Source organism: Ursus maritimus, unplaced genomic scaffold (assembly GCF_017311325.1).
Source record: "Ursus maritimus isolate PB19 unplaced genomic scaffold, ASM1731132v1 scaffold_25, whole genome shotgun sequence".
NCBI classification, from domain to species: domain Eukaryota; kingdom Metazoa; phylum Chordata; class Mammalia; order Carnivora; family Ursidae; genus Ursus; species Ursus maritimus.
The window spans coordinates 840444-857464 of NW_024425008.1; the positions used below are offsets into that span (position 1 = coordinate 840444).

Consider the following 17021-nt stretch of genomic DNA (forward strand, 5'->3'; position numbering starts at 1 on the left):
GGTGGGGGGGGTGAGCGTTCCCGAGGGAGAGAGATGACAGTACCGATCGTTCCCAGCAGAAAGTGCGGGGATGGAGGTGGGTCTCCAGGGTCATCCCGGCACCAGGATACCACGGGCTCTGACCTCTCCCCATCAGCGCCCCCCCCCCGGGGCATCCTGGTCCCTGGGTCTCCCCCCACATGGCCGTCTGCCTCCACCGTGTTCCCAGGAGTGGGAAGCCTCAGCACCTGCTTCACGCTGACATTCCCAGTCCTTACAACCAGCGCCCAGGGCTGCCCAGCGCGCACGGGGCCCAGCACCTGGCTCAGACTCCTTCCTTCTCAGTGGAAACAGGCCCTCCGGTTGCCAGGAAACTGCAGACAATGTGGAAGGGGCGCTGGGGATTCCAGAACCCTGCTCACTGTGTCCTGGTAACTTGGTCACTGTCTCCCAGGGGGCAGGGAACTCCTCTCTGCAGAGCACTGGGGGCTGAGCGGCAGGGAGCCCCAAGGTCCAGGAAGGCAGCCAGCAGCCCTGGGAGGGAGGGAGGCCTGGGGAGGCCTGGGTAGGGACCCGGCTGTGGGGGGCACTGAGTTTTACCTGGGAACCTTGGCCAGGATGGAAATCCTGTCTTCCAGGCCCCAGTGGTCAGCATGGCCATGTTGGTGAGTTTTGCCCAGTACAATGGGTCAGAGTGCTGTTTCTGAAGGCAGGGCCTGCCTCCCCGCCCCCCTCGCAGGCTGTGTCTCCCAGAGGCTGAGCCTTCTCTGGGGGCAAGCCCAGCAGCCCCCAGGGTGTGGTGGGGCGAGGCAGGGAAGACCCGTCCAGGGCCAGCTTACCGCTGGGGCTGTCCTCCTGGAGGCCAGGTCTTTACCCTGCCTCTCCTGCTTCACAGCCGCCCGGCTGCTGTAGAGAGGTCACAGGTGTCTGGCAGGGGCTGTGCCTACCCTGGTGAACAGGAGATGTCTCTGGGCGGGCTTGTGAGCCTTGCAGTGGGAGGCACAGGTCTGCTGGTGGCGCTCACGGGGCGGTGAGCGGCTCCACCTTCCTTCCCGCGTGTCCCAGGATCCTGGCCTTGGTGAGCTGCACGCCTGAGACCAGAGGACAGAGGTGAGGCCGGGACCTGGGCCCAAACCTGGAGGCTCTGCCCCGCCCAGGCGCTGACTTTGACAGAGAAATGTCAGGCTGGGGTCTCTGCTCTGGGTCTTTGTTCACCAAGCCTCCCTTATGTTTTAGCTACATTCGTGCTCTACCAGGAACTTTGCAGCATGAGCGCTCCCAGAGTCTGCATCTCCAGCCCTGCTCTCCCGATCCTGTCACAGAACGTCAGGGCCACCGGAGGGGAAATTACAAGCTGCTCAGGTTGCCGCTGAGGCCTTGTCCCCAACTGTTCTCTTTACTCCCGGCGTTGGTGACAGCCCCCGGGGAGGGCTCCTGTTCCAGCTGGGAATCACAGCCCCGGGTCGTGCTCTGGCATCGAGGTGTGCGCCAGCCCCGCCTGCAGCAGCTTCCCGATGATGAGTCAGAATAAATTAGCATGCTAACGAACGGGAGCTTGCACAGGAACCATCTGGAACAAGGCAGGTTGTCATCAGAAGAGCCAAGTTGGTTCCAAAGCCATACTTACCGCCCCAGACTCATCCCTCTCCCCCTCCCACCACCTGAGCGTTGGGTCTAGTGTCCCCCCAGCCATGGCGGTTTTCCTACTGTCCAAGAGAGGGCACAAACACGGGGGGCCTCTGACACTGCCCCAACTCACTGTCAAGGGGAGAGTCGCTCAGTGGGGGTATGGGCCTGGGGGGGTCAGAGGGGTGGGGGAGCTGCCTCCCCCTTGGGCTGGCTGAGAGGGAGGGGGTGGCCACCCAGGCAGGGGAGGAGAAGGACCTCAGCCCCCAGACCCAAGTGCTCATGGACACACACACACGCACATAACGCACATGTATACACTTCTTCACATACATGTACACGCACATACACGCAAGCACCGTCTCACACGTGCACACTCTCACACATGCATGTACACACGTGCACACTCCCACACATGCATGCTCACACGTGCACACACACAAGCACCCTCTCACATGTGCACACTCTCACACATGCATGCTCACACGTGCACACACATGTGCACACTTTCACACATGCACACATGTGCACACGCCTGCAGTGCAGTACACATGTGCACACTCTCACACGTGCACATTCTCTCACATGTTTCTCACACGCTGTTCCTTTCTTACACACACACACACACACACACACACACACCCCTCTGACACAAGCTGGGTGTGTGGTGCTGAAACACGGAGCGACCCAGAGCCAGATGGAGCAGCTGCTGTGCCTCTCGGGATGCTGCAGAAATACTCCGGAATCTGCATTTTTAAATAGCCAGCTCCCTACCACTCGTGTCAGCATGCAACAGAAATCCGTTTTGGATCCCGGCTGCACACTCCCTTCCTGGTCTGGGTCACATCTCTCAGTCTCTGCCAGCTTCACGGTCCCATCTGACTGGGGCTGACAGCAGTGTGTGTCCCTAGAGCTGTGGCAGGCTCAACACCACAACGTGCGAAAGCTCGCATGGCCAGGACCTTGGAAAGTAGGTACCAAGGTCATTATGTTACCTCCTGCACCAGAGTCATTCTTGTGGGGAGCAGCCCGATGAGCTGCTGAAGGAGGGGACTGGAGAGAGAGCCAGGGATGGGAGGGACAGAAGGATGTGTGGCTTAGCTGGGGGAGACCTGGTAGGAAGGAAGCAGGAGCTCTGCCTGACTCCAGGAAGGGGCTTGGTGGACCCTGGGGCAAGATGTGTAAGGCATTCAACTTTCTGAGCTGCAAATTCCTTCCACCTCTCCAGACCTTAGTGGACTCAGCTGCCACACATGGGCTCAGGAAGGAGGGTTTGGAAAAACAAGGAAAAGGGTTGTAGTTCTGCACTTGGGTTCACTTTGACTTGGGGGAGGAGAACAGTATTGGGAGCTGTGGAAGGACTGGAGTCAGGGGCCTTGGGCCAGAGGGAGTGGGAGAGTGTAACCCCCCAGGGATTTGTGAGAAGCACCCAGCTGACTTTTTTTTCCCAGATTTTATTTATTTGTTTGTTTATTTATTTATTTTAGAGAGAGAGAGCATGAGTGAGTGCAAGCAGGGGGAGGGGCAGAGGGAGAGGGAGAGACAGAATCTCAAGCGGACTCCACGCTGAACCTGGAGCCCAACACAGAGATTGATCCCAGGACCCTGAGCTCATGATCAAGCTGAAACCAAGTGTTGGACGCTTAACTAACTGAGCTACCCAGGCACCCCACCCACTTGACTTCTAACGGGGCATAGAGCTTGTGCAGGGCTTTAGGCTAACAAAACTGCACACAGTGGTGGGTCTCAGTTGATGTCTGGCTTCATCATCATTCTTGTTATATTCTCATCACACTGCAATTGCAGGTGTGGATATTTTTCTTGACTTCTTTAATACAGGCATTTATGTTGGTGAAAAATAATTAAGTTGCAGAACATGCTAATCCCCTCTCAGGCAAATCTGTGGAAGGCCTGGCTGTTTCAGTCAAGTTCCTGCAGGTATGCAGTTACTGGCCCTCAAAAGAATGAAACAAAACACGATTTATATAACTTGGGCCTCGGGGTTAACATGATCAGGACTTCACGTTTACATTTTAGCTATTAATTTACTGTGGTATTTCTTAAGTTTTCCTTTATAGATTTTGACGATAAGTTATTTGCTGCTTAAAGATTAATCACTGTTATGCTTTCATTGGTTCTTGAATTGTTCCTCAGACCAAACTGCTGTTTGTCTTTTTTAGCCTCATCTGGTATTCATTTTACTGACCCTTTTTCTTATTTGTGCAACATGTCTTTGCTATCCTTTCCTTTTTAACATTCAAGTGTTTTATTTTAGGTGTACCTTGGGAAGAGTGTGCATGTTTGGATTGTTTTATTTAGTGTATCGTCAAAACAGACATGTTTGTTGATGCACCTGTTATGTATGCTCTGTTTTCCTTGTTCTTTCTCTGTCCTTGGCTCTGTGAGCTGTTTACTATTTTACTTTCTCTAGTGTTTTGGGAGACCTCATTCTTATTTGTATTCTCTTAGTGATAAATTTGAATTTAAGATGTATTTTTTAAACAGCTTTATTGAGATATGATTGACCCACAATTACTTGCACATATTTGCAGTGCACAGTTTGATAAGTTTTGACATATATGTGTTTACGAATCCATCACTACAATCAAGAGGATGAACAAATCAATCACCAAATTATCTTTGTGTCTTTCTGTAATGTTGTTCCTTCCTGCTTCTCTCCTCCCTCCTCCCTCCCCAGGAAAACACTGATCTGTTTTCTGTCACTGCAGAGTAGTTTCTATCTTCTAAATATTACACAAATAGAGTCATAAAATATGCACTCTTTGTGTCTGGTTTCTTTCACTCATAAGAATTATTTTGAGATCCCTCCCTGTTGTAAGATCTATCAATAGTTCATTCCTTTTTATTGCTGACAACTTTCCATTGTGTGGATAAAGGAACAAGTTATCTTTTCATCTGTTGGTGGACATTTTAGCTATTTCCAGCTTTGGACTGTGACAAATATGCTGACATAAACATAAATGTACAGGTACTTGTATGGACATGAGGCTTCTTTTCTTTTGGGTAAGTACTTAGGAGTGGAATGGCTGGGTCGCATGGTAGGTGTGTTTAACTGTTTAAAAAACTGTAAGCTGTTTTCCAATATATTTGTACTATTTCACACTCTCCCCTTTGGTGTGTGAGGATTCTAGTTCATTCACATCCCTACCAGCACTAGCTAAGGAGAACCATTTTAGCCTTGTAAAAGTCTGCAGGGTATTTCATCGTGGCTTTAGTGTGCATTTGCGTAATGAAAAGTGATGCTGAGAATTTTTCATATGCTTATTTGCCACTCTAATATCATCTTTGGTTAAGTGTCCATTCATATTTCTTGTTCTCCCTCCAAATCCCTTTATGTATTGGGTTGGGACCAAAAAAAAAAAATGGATAGCAAGATGAAAGGCTAAAACCTAATCATATCAACATTCACACTAACTGAAAATGGTCTATACACCTAAATTAAAAGACAAAGATTTTCAGATTGGATAAAAAAGCCAGTCCCAAGTATATGCTGCCTATAAGAAACAAAAGCTAAATATAAAGATGCAAGTTAGAATATATGGGAAAAAGATGTACCATGCTAACACTAGTTGAAAGAAAACCATGTGGTTTAATTATTAATATTAATAACCATGTGGTTATATTAATATTGAAGTAAATTTCTGAACATGGATCATTGTCAGGTATAAAGAAGACCATTTCATACTGGGAAATGTATAAATTAATGAGGAAGATGTAACAATCCTAAATGTTCATGAACCTACTAATAAAGCTTTAAAAATACATGAAACAAATATTGGTATAACTGTAAGGAGAAATAGACAAATCTATAATTATATTCCTCTTTTGATAATTGATAGAAAAAAATAGAAAAACCATCAAAGATACCTGGTAAACTACCATCCAGCTTGACTTAATTGACACTCTGCACAATGAGTAGAATGTACATTTTCCTCAAGTGCACACAATATTTACTAAGACAGACCACCTTTTGGTCAGTAAGTCAAGTCTCAGTAAATTAAAAGGATTCAAATTATACAAAGTGTTTTCTCTGACTACAATGGATTTAAGTCAGAAATCAGTAATGAAATCTGGAAAATCCACAAATACGTAACTAAATATAACACACTTATGAATAACCCAAGGGTCAAAGAAGGAATTAAAAGAGAAATTATGAAGAATTTTAATTTAACTAAAATGAAAACACAACATATCAGACTACGTTGCACACTACTAAAGCAGTACTCAGAGGGAAATTGATAGCACCAAATACTAGGAGTGAGACAGGTGACATCACTTGCAAATCATTTACAAGTATTAAAAAGATAATAATGACATATTATAAACAACTTTTTGCTAATATATTTGATGTAGGAAAGATGTTAGGGTTTGAAGCCAACGGCCAAGAAAGAATTCTTGAGACATCTTTGGTGCAAAAAGGTGGTTTTATTAGAGCATGGGGATAGGACCTGTGGGCAGAAAGAGCTGCACTGGCCCATTATATACTTTCAAGTTGGGAGGGGGTTAGGGATAGCATAAGTCTCCCAGGGATTTTGGCAACAAGGTTTCCTGGATCCTGAGGGGGATAGCTATTGTTGTTTATTTAGTAAACCCTCAGTCATGAGACCCTTCAGATATCCCTGGGTCATATGCTTGGAGGATGATTGCCAACATGTATCTTGTGGGGGGGGGATGAGGTTAAGATAGAAAGGAATTTTCCAAAGGAATGTTTAATATGTTAAAGTAGACTTACTGCAAAGCATTGCTAAAATAAATAAGACCTAAGTAAATGGATGACTATACTGTATTTTTAGGTCAGAAGACAATGTTTTTAAAATGTTAAATCTCCCCAGATTATCTATAGATTCAATGCAATCCCAATCAAAATCCCACAGGCCTTTTTGTAGGAATTGACAAGTTGATTCTAAAATTGATATAAAAATACAAAGGACCTCAGATAGGCAAAATAAGCACAAAGAACAAAGTTGGGGGATTAACACTGCCTCATTTCAAGACCGCTATATAACTACGGTAATCAAAATTACTTGTGGTTGGTGTAAAGATAGACAAGTAGGTCAATGGAACAGAACAGAGTCCAGAAATAGACCCATACATAATTGGACAACTGATTTTTACAAACACAAAAGAAATTCTGCAGAGTCATTTCAACAAGAAGTGCTGGAAGAGTTGGGCACACAGAGAACTTTGATCCATTTCTCATATCACGGGCAAAAATTAACTCAAAATAGATCACAGACCAAATTGTAAAACTTAAAACCAAACCTTTTAGAGGAAAACTGGGAGTAAACCCTTGTGACCTTGGTTCAGGCAAAAATTTACCAGATATGACATTGAAAGCATAATCCATAAATGACCAAATTAATAAAGTAGATTTCATGACAATGGTAACAGAACTTCTGCTCAGAAAGAGACACTAAGTTAATGAAAAGATCAACCACAGACTGGAGGAAAACTACTTGGGAGTAATCTAACTGGTAAGTACTTATATCTAGAATATAAAAATAATTCTTAAAACTCAGTACTAAGAGGAAAATATCCAATTACAAATGAACTGAAGGGAGATAACAGGATCATGAAAATGGTTTTCCTAGGGTGGGCTTATCCCTTGCATTTAGGATATGCTGACCCCTTTGCTTTCCCCAAATACAGAAACTTGACGGCATAATTTATAGTAGTGGTGGACTGCGTTCGTCCTCTCCCATGTCTGAACAACTTTTTTATTAAATAGGCTAAAGATTTTAAACACACCCTTCACCAAAGATTATACAGATGGCAACTAAGCACATGAAAATATACTGAGCATCATTATTCATTAGGGAAATACAAAGTTCCATAATGATATAGAGCTATACGACAATAGAAAGGCCAAAATGAAAAAGGCTGCGAGGGCTGTGGAGGAATTGGAACCCTCATATTGCTGGTGGAACTGCAAAATAGTTCAACTACTTTGGAAAAGTTGGGCAGTTTCTTACAAAGTTAAACATACACCTGCTGTATAATTGAGCTATTCCATTCCTAAAGAGAGGACAGTATGATATCCATGTAAATACTTTTACATTCATGTTCATATTAGCTTTACCTGTTTTGTGCAGGTCTCAGCTTATTAATAACCATTGCTGTGGTTGGACCTAGCCTGGTGATTCTTACTATGATTGCAAGAAGCCCTTCAGCTACAACTACCAGGAAACTTCGAAAAACTTTTAAAATACAAGACCTGGAAATTACACAGCACAGGTGTGGCCAGAAAACAAGGTCAGTGGTGGGGGATGGAGGGAGAGAGAGAGAGAGAGTGGGACTGCCCAGAAAACACAGCAGCGGGAAGTGAAGGTGTAGGACACGAAAAAGGAAGTGACCTAAATGGTCAGTCGTCAAGACCAGCCCACGTCTCTTGGTGGTGGCCATGCACCTTATCTTGTCATTGGGACGGTGATGGGTTTTCTGCAGATCGCTGTCTTCGAAATGAATGCCTCCACAATAAATGATTAAGTCAGGCACTGTGCTTTGCCAAAGCGTGACATCAATGGGTGTTTATTGGCTGCAAGACAGGGTCACCCACCTAGCAGGACCTTCATCCCAAGTCACTGCAGCTTGGGCAGGGAGGTTAAGCCCAGCGAGATTGTCCTTCCTGAGCACTGCCTGAGCCAGGAACGTGAGACCCACCCTGCCCATTGGTCGGGGTGGGTGCAATACTTTAGAAAATGATTCAAGGGGCGCCTGGTTGGCTCAGCCGGTGAAGCGTCTGCCTTCAGCTCAGATCATGATCTCAGGGTCCTCAGATAGAGCCCTGTGTCAGGTTCCCTGTTCAGTGGGAGTCTGCTTCTCCCTCTCCCTCTGCCACTCTCTCACTCTCTCTCTCAAATAAATACAATTACAAATCTTTAAAAAAATTATTTGATATCCTGTGCAGTTAAAGGTAGTGCATACTCATGACTCATCAGTTCCAGTCCGAGTTAAGAGAGCCTAGAGGCATTTTGGCATATGTGTGCCAGGAAATATGTCCAAGAATGTTAAAAGCAGCATTATGCATAAGAGCAAAAATCTGGAAATAACTCATATTCCCTTAAACAAAAGAATGGATAAATGAATTGTGATGCATTACTACAGTGGAATATTATATAGCCATAAAAATGAAATATAGCCAAGTTCAATATTGTCTTAGAAACAATGTGCAGTAAAAACTGGATAATATCCATGGCATGATGCAATTTTTTATAGAGCTCAAAACAAAGCAAAATAGGGCAATGTGCATTTAGGGTACACATGTAATAAAATTCTACAACAAAGCAAGGGGATGATAAACACAATATACAGGATGGTAGTTACTTATTCAGGGTCACAGCGTGGGGAAAGGCAGGGTGATGGACTAAGGATGGAGTATGCAGGTAGATTTAATAGTATTGGTCATTTTATTTATTTTTTCCATTATTCAGATGATAAAATTGTATATATTTAAAGTCTACAATGTGGTGATTTGCTATACATGTACATTGTGAAATGATTATTACAATCAAATGAACACATCTGTCACGTCACATAATTACCATTTTTGTGCGTATGTGGTGAGAACACTTAACATCTACTCTCTTAGCAAATTTCAAACATACAATGCAGCATTATTAAACATAGTCACCATGCTGTCCATTAGCTCCCCAGAACTTATTCATCTTATAACTGGAAGTTTGTACCCCTTGCCCAACACCTGCCCACTTCCCCCTCCCCATCAAACCTCTGGCCTCCACTGTTCTTTGTTTCTACGAGTTTGTCTTTTGTTTTGTTTTGTTTCTAGATCCCACACGTGAGTGAGATCATACAGTATTTCTCTTTCTTTTTCTGTCCTATTTCACTTAGTATAATGTCCTTTAGGGTTAACCATGTTGTCACAAATGGCAAGATTTCACTCTTTTTAGTTGCTGAATGATATTCCACTGTATGTAATATCTTCTCTAGCCATTCCTCTGTTGACAGACACTTAGGTTGTTTCCATGTCTTGGCTACTGTGAATAATTTGACAGTCAACATGGTAGTGCAGATATCCCTTGGAGATGCTGATGTCCTTCAGATACATACTCAGAAGGAGATTGCTGGGTTATATGGTAGCTCCATTTTGAATTTTTTGAGGAACCTTCATACTGTTTCTCATAGTGGCTGCACCAACTTGTATTCTTACCCACAGTTCACCAGGATTCCCTTTTCACCACGTCCACACCAACACTTTTTACCACTTGTCTTTTTGACGCTAGCCATCCTAGTAGTTGTGAAGTGGTATCTCATTATCATACATTTCTTTGATGATTGGTGATATTGAGCACCTTTTCATGTTGGCCGTTTGTATGTCCTTGGGAAATTGTCTGTTTAGGTCCTTTGCCCATTTTAAAATTGGATTATTTTTTTTGTTTTCTACTGAGTTGTATGACTTTCTTATGTATTTTAGATACCAACCCCTAAGAGCTCTGTAGTTTGCAAACATTTTTCCCATTCCATAGATTCTGTAGGTTCCACATATCTGTGAATTGTCCACCTTCTTGTTATTGATTTCTAGTTTCATACAGTTACAGTCAGAAAAGATAATTGAATATTATTTCAATCCTCTTGAGTTTGTTAAGACTTGTTTAGTGACCTAACACATGATCTATCCTGGAGTATGTTAAGGGTACACCCGAGAAGAATGTGTCTTCTGCTGCTGTTGGATGGAATGTCCTACGTCTGTTAGGTCCATTTGGTCTAAAGTGTAGTTCAAGTCCGAGTCTGTTTTCTGTCTGGATGAGCGATCTATCATTGAAAGTGAGGCATTGACATTCCTACTACTCTTACATTGCTATTTATTTCTCCTTTCTGATCAGCTATTTGCTTAGTGTACTTAGGCACTCCAATATTAGGTGCATATGTATTGACAATTGTTAGAACCTTTTGGTGAATTGAACTCTTTTTTTTAAAGATTTTATTTATTATTTATTTGAGAGAGAGAATGAATGAATGAGCAAGACAGAGAGTTGCAAGAGCAGGGGGAGGGAGAGGGAGAAGCAGACACTGTACTGAGCAGGGATCCCCAATGAGGGGCTTGATCCCAGGACCCGGAGCTCATGACCTGAGCTGAAGGCAGACGTTTCACCAACTGAGCCACCCAGATGCCCTGCTGAATTGAACTCTTAATCTTTATACAATGACTTTGTCTCTTGTTGCACTTTTTGACTTAAAGTCTATTTTGTCTAAAATAAGTATATCTACCCCTGCTCTCATTTGGTTTCATTTGTATGGAATATCTTTTCCCATCCCTTCACTTTGAGCCCACGTGTGTCCTTGAAGCTGTGTTGAGTCTGTTAGGGGAAGCATACAACTAGGTTTTTAAAACAAATCAATTCAGCTACTCTGTGTCTTTTGATTGGAGAATTTAATTCATTTACATTGAAAATAATTGTTGATAGCAGGTAAGGACTTGTTAGTGCCTCTTGTTATTATTTTTTTTTCTGGATGTTTTGTAGTTCCTTTCTTCCTTACTATTTTCCTTCATGATTTGATAATTTACTGCAGTGGCAACTTTTGATTCCTTTCTCTACCTTTTGTATATCTACTACAGATTTTTGCTTTGTGGTTACCATGACACTTACATGAAATATAACAGTCTATTTTAAGCTGATAACAATTTAACTGCAATCACATACAAAAACTCTACATTTATACTTCTAACCACATTTTATATTTTTGATGTCACAATTTTTATCTTTTTACATTGTGTGTACATTAATAAATTACACTAGCTATGTTTGTCTTTGATATATTTTTCCTTTAACCTTTCTACTAGAGTCAACTTATTTAAACATCACCATCGCAGTCTAGAGTATTCTGAACTGAACTATATACTTATCTTTACCAGTGAGTTTTATACTTTCATATGTTTTCATGTTCCTAGTTAGTGTCCCTTCATTTTATTTTGAAGAACTCTCTTTAGCATTTCTTACAAGGCAGGTCTAGGGGTGAGGAACTTCCTCAGTTTTTGTTTACCTGGAAAAGTCTTTATCTCTCCATTTCTGAAGGATAGTTTTCTGGGTAAAGTATTTTTGGATGACAGTTTTTTCTTTCAGCATTTTTAATATCTTACCCCACTCTCCTGGCTTGAAGGGTTTCTGCTAAGAAATCTGCTGATAGACTAATGGGAGTATGTAATGAGTTTCTTTACTCTTGCTGCTTTTGAAATTCTTTGTTTTTGATTTTTTGACACTTTTTTTCTTAGTGTGTCTTGACAAGTCCTCCTTGGGTTGAATCTGGGGACTTATGAGCTTCATGTACTTGGATGTCCATATCTCTCCGCAGATTTAGAAAAATTTCAGCCATTATTTCTTTAAATAAGCTTTCTGTCTCTTTCTCCTCCCTCTGGGACACCCATAATATGTATATTTTTCATCTAATGATGTCCCATAATTCTCATAAGTTTTCTTCACTCTTTTCTTTCTTTTTTCTCCTCTGAGTGGATGATTCCATATGACCTATCTTTGAGTTCACAGATTCTTTCTTCTGCTTAGATCTAGTCTGCTGTTGATGCTCTTGATGGCATGCTCATTTCTTTTTTTTTTTTTTTAAGATTTTATTTATTTTTTTGAGAGAGAGGTAGTGAGCGAGATAGAGATAGAGAGAGAGAGCATGAGCAGGGAGAGGGGCAGAAGGAGAGGGAGAAGCAGACTCCCTGCTGAGCAAGGAGCCTGATGTGGGGCTGGATCCCAGGACCCTGGGATCATGATTTGAGCCAAAGGCAGATGCTTAACCAACTGAGCCACCCAGGGGCACTTTCATGCTCATTTCTTAACGAAGACAAGCATGTGACTGTAAGATGCTTACTTGAGACTTTAGAAATATTTTAGGGCAGTTCCTGTAGACCAGTGTTTCTTGACCTTGGTTCTATCGACATTTGGGACTGGATAATTCCTTTTGTAGGGAGCTCTTCTGCATGCTGTCAGATGTTTAGCATCATTTCAGCTCTCTACTCCCTAGATGACAGCCCCTCACCACTTGTGAAAGGCAAAAATATCTCCAGACATTGCCACATGTTCCTCAGGCAGTAGCAAAATCACCTCCAGGTGAGGACCACTCTTGTAGACTCTATGCTATAAACAGGGTTTTAAAGAGTCTTAAGGATGATGTCCCATATACCCTGAGTCTCAAGCCAAGGTAGAGAAGAGCTGTCTCAAAAGATTATAAGCTGATATATAGGAAACCCACACAGTTTATAAAGAAATTATATCAGCATGGACTGAGAAGGAAAGAGAGTTTAAACCAAAGAAGCCTTTGACCCCTCAACTTCCTAAGGCAGAAAGCAGGCCGAGGAAACTATTCAGCTGAAAATATGGGCCCTTTGTAATGGAAAATGAGGAATGATTCTAGGAATAGAACTTAGAGCTCAAAGAGTAAAACCAGAACCACAGAGAACCACTTTCAGGGAACAAAACTGTCCTAATCAGGGCACTGGTACAATGTACCTGGCTGGATTTTAGGGATTTGAGGCTCATTTTTGGTTAGGAGTGCAGTGACAGTGATTCTATGCCCCCATCTCGTATGGGGTGTGTGGGGCAGATCACTTGTATTGTACAGCTCTTCATAAAGAAGAACCACAGAACTTGAGGAGTCTCATGCACACCTGGACCTAATTTAAGAAGACCTGGACCTTGAGCTGATGCTGTAATAGGATGAGACTTTGGGGTCTTGGATGAATGAGGAGTGAGCGTATTTTGTATATGGGAGGGATGAGAATTGTGACCAGAGGGCAGACTGTGCCAGGTCATATTTTCCAAAGATAGCTGCCACAATCTCTCCGTTCCTGCATTTCTCTTTTGCAGTGTGAACTTGCCACTACCACTGCAGAGGTGAAACATATTTCTGAACACGTTTGAAACTGGGTGTCCCTGAGTTGTCTTTGTTTAAAAGCATATGGTAGAAGTGATGCAAAGCCCTCAACTGGCCTGATAGTTTCCTCTTCCTGCCTCTTGGAAGCCAGTAACCATGTAGGAAATATGGGACCACTACACTGGGACCACCTTTCTGTGAGAAGCCCAAACCATATCAAGAGGCTGTGTGTGGACACTTTCGTCAGCAGCCCCAGCTGCACTTCCAGCCAACAGCCAGATTCAATTGTTGCCATTTTGGATGGCCAGCCAGGTGAGCTTCCAGATGACTCCGGCTTCATTTACCCTCTACTGCAAGAGACCCAGGCATAAACAGCCCAACTAAGCCCAGTTAGTCCATGGAATGACAAGAGCTAAGAATAAAATTCTGCAAGGATGAAGCCATGGATATAGTGCCTGGTGCATAGGAGGTGCTCAAGGTGGCTGTGGTCACAGCCATAAAGAACAGGTGATTTTGCTTACCTGGAACAAATCTGCCCTTCTTCTGGTATCAGGGCTCCAGCTCCAGGGATGGACCCATGCTTGGCCAGTTAGGATATTCCATTTCCTTGACAATAATGATTGGTTTGTAATTGGAGATGTGGCTCAAGACCAGAGAGACAATTCTGGAACATTGACAGGAACTATTGAGAAAGAGAGGGTCACCGTGTGGTTGAACATGGGTTCAGCTGCAGGGACAGGGGCCCTAAATCGCTATGGTTGAAATACTCCAACAGTAGTTTTGTCTGACTTGGTTTGGCAGCTCTGCTCTATGGAGCATACAGGACCTAGCTCTTGCTGTCTTTTTGCTCCACCATCCACTAGGATGTTGCTCTTGTCCACGTGTCCAAGATGGCTTTTTACTTAATCTGCTTTCCAGACAGCGAGGAGAGTGAAACAATGGTGGTAGGATGCACACCTCTTCCTTTCAGGGTGTGACCTGGAAGTTTCCCACATCATTTCTGCACATATCCAACTGGCTGGAGCCTTTTCCTGCATCAAATTCAGTGCATCTGTTAGCATTCAGGGAGGATCCAGAGAGTACATTCTAATTGTGGGTGGAATACAGGAACCCTCAAGCAATAGTGCTGTACCCCAAATTAGTAACAAGCAAGGACTGCTACCACTCCTGTCTGAAGGCTGAGGCAAGGAAGCAGAACAGGGAAAGTCAGGTGCAGAGGACTGCTGTGAAAGGAAATGTGAACTCTGGAGAAGTGACAGGGCCAGCGTGAGGCAATGCTGACAATCAGGAGCTGGAGGAATAAATACTGTGACCACAGTTTCCTGCCAGAGCTTCTCATTGGCCAGATCCTTTTAGAATAGAGAGTGCAAGGGAGTCTGTGCTATTGTTCATGCAGGGCAACCTCCCCGGGCAGACAGCAGGGTGGAGAGGTATAGCAAATAGATCTGGAGGAGTTCACAGAAGATTCCAGCAGACCTAGGTAGGTAGTCAATAGGTAACGGGGTTTGTGGGCTTTGCTCCAAATTCCATTCCAATGGGAGGGGTAAGTGGCCATTGGAAGCAAGAAGCAGTTCATACGTTCCCTCTACCTTGGGGCTGCCAAGCTGGCAGTGGCAGAAACAATTTGCTACCATGAATGGAAAGCCTGTGAGAGGAGGTGACCAATGGAGAGGAAGGTAGAAAGCAAAGGTGGAGGTAGATTGCTGGCAAATCGCAGAGCACCTTGATGCATCTATGCCTGGAGTCACTACTGCTGGACTTTTCCATTAGACAAGCCCATACATTCTGTTCATTTCCCTTAATCTCATAGTAGCGTTTCTGTCTGTCTGGCTGCATTTAGACACTCTAGAGCTTGTTCTTGGTTCCTTCTGACATTTAACTAGGATTGAAGCCAGACCATACTCTAGGCAGGAAAAGCCAAACCGGGTGCCTCCGCAGTCAAGCCCTGTACAAACAACCCAGCCATAGCTTCCTCTTCCTGCAGGCAATCTTTCTTTTACACCTAAGCAGACTGACAGCAATGACATCCAAGGATTTCTTTCTCATTCAGGGCCTTCAGGCAGAGGCTTCCTTTAATTTCTGGTGAGAAATTTAAGGGCGTAAATGTTCCCAAGGCTGAGTGGGAGCCATCAGGCTTGTTTTGTTCTCTTTAGCGTGTTACAACTTACATCAATGACCTCACAGGGTTGGAATGGTCTACACCAGGCTCTTTCAGTCTCTCCTGGTGACAGCATATGACTTCACAGGTGAAGAAGTCAGCATTGGCACATGGCAAATGAAGCCCTTTGGCTTCCTGAGGTGTGACCACCCTAGGGGACCCAACACATTCCTTCCTTCTGTCCTTTCCATTATTTGGTGACATATGTGGGTGAAATGTTCCAAGACGTAGTCAGCGCCTGTGCTGGGACCTTTATCCAAGGTATCTGAACATAGACTGCACCCCAAACCAAGTAAGTGAGTGTCTCTGGCACAGAGCCTCGACATCAGAATTCTTCTTAAGTTCCAATATGCAGACAAGCTTCAGAGCCACTGTTGCAGGCTCAGTCCCTCTCCATCAGGTGGGGCTGCCTGCTCTCCTAGCCTCCTACCTCCACATTTGCTCGTGACCCTAATAAAGCAGAACGGCCTCCTCTGAGGTACTTGCAGGCTCAGCTGGGGCACAGACAAGCCCTACTACCTCATTGACCCAGATCTCCACATTTCTGGCTGCGGTCCCCAATCCTGAGGGTGGTCCTGATTCAAAGTAGAACCACTGGGATGGTAGTATAGCACCTTGATCTGGATGAAACGGAAGGGGAAGATTGAATCCAACCTTCTACCAGAAGCTAATTCAAAACGGGGAGGCCATAGTCAGAAATAAACTCAATAACAAGGCAAGTTCAGAGCACATCCAGTAACCCGTGCCAAACTTTGGAAAGGTGGCCTCAGGTGGGTCTCAATCTGTTAATTCTAAGGATTGGTGAGCCAGACTGACTTCACTTTTTTTTTTTAAGATTTTTAAAAATTTATTTATTTGACAGAGATAGAGACAGCCAGCGAGAGAGGGAACACAAGCAGGGGGAGTGGGAGAGGAAGAAGCAGGCTCATAGCAGAGGAGCCTGATGTGGGGCTCGATCCCATAACGCCGGGATCACGCCCTAAGCCGAAGGCAGACGCTCAACCGCTGTGCCACCCAGGCGCCCCTGACTTCACTTTTGATCCCACGGGGATTAGCAAGATAATAAAAGGATACTATAGATGACCCTATGCTCACAAATTTGATGACTTAGATGAAATGCACCAGTTCCTTGGAGGACACGAACTACCCAGATTCACACATGGAGGCACAGATAATCTGATTAGGCCTATGTCTACTAAAGAAGCAAATCCATGATTAATGGCCTTCTGGAAAATAAAGCACCAGGCCCAGGTAGCTTGACTGGTGAAATCTACCAAACATTTAAGGAAGAAATGGTACCAATTTTCTAAATCTCTTCCAGAAAATAGAAGCAGGGGGAACACTTCCTAATTTATTCTATGAGGCCAACATTACCCTAATGCCAACACCAGATAAAGACAGTACA

General features: G+C 44.0%; 1 non-coding gene across 1 annotated transcript; it reads left to right on the forward strand.

The window, feature by feature from the left end:
- The first annotated feature begins 7169 nt into the window (after positions 1-7169).
- Positions 7170-7329, forward strand: LOC121105297. The gene has a single exon (XR_005837766.1). It is a non-coding gene; the product is annotated as a U1 spliceosomal RNA (small nuclear RNA).
- The last annotated feature ends 9692 nt before the right edge of the window (positions 7330-17021 follow it).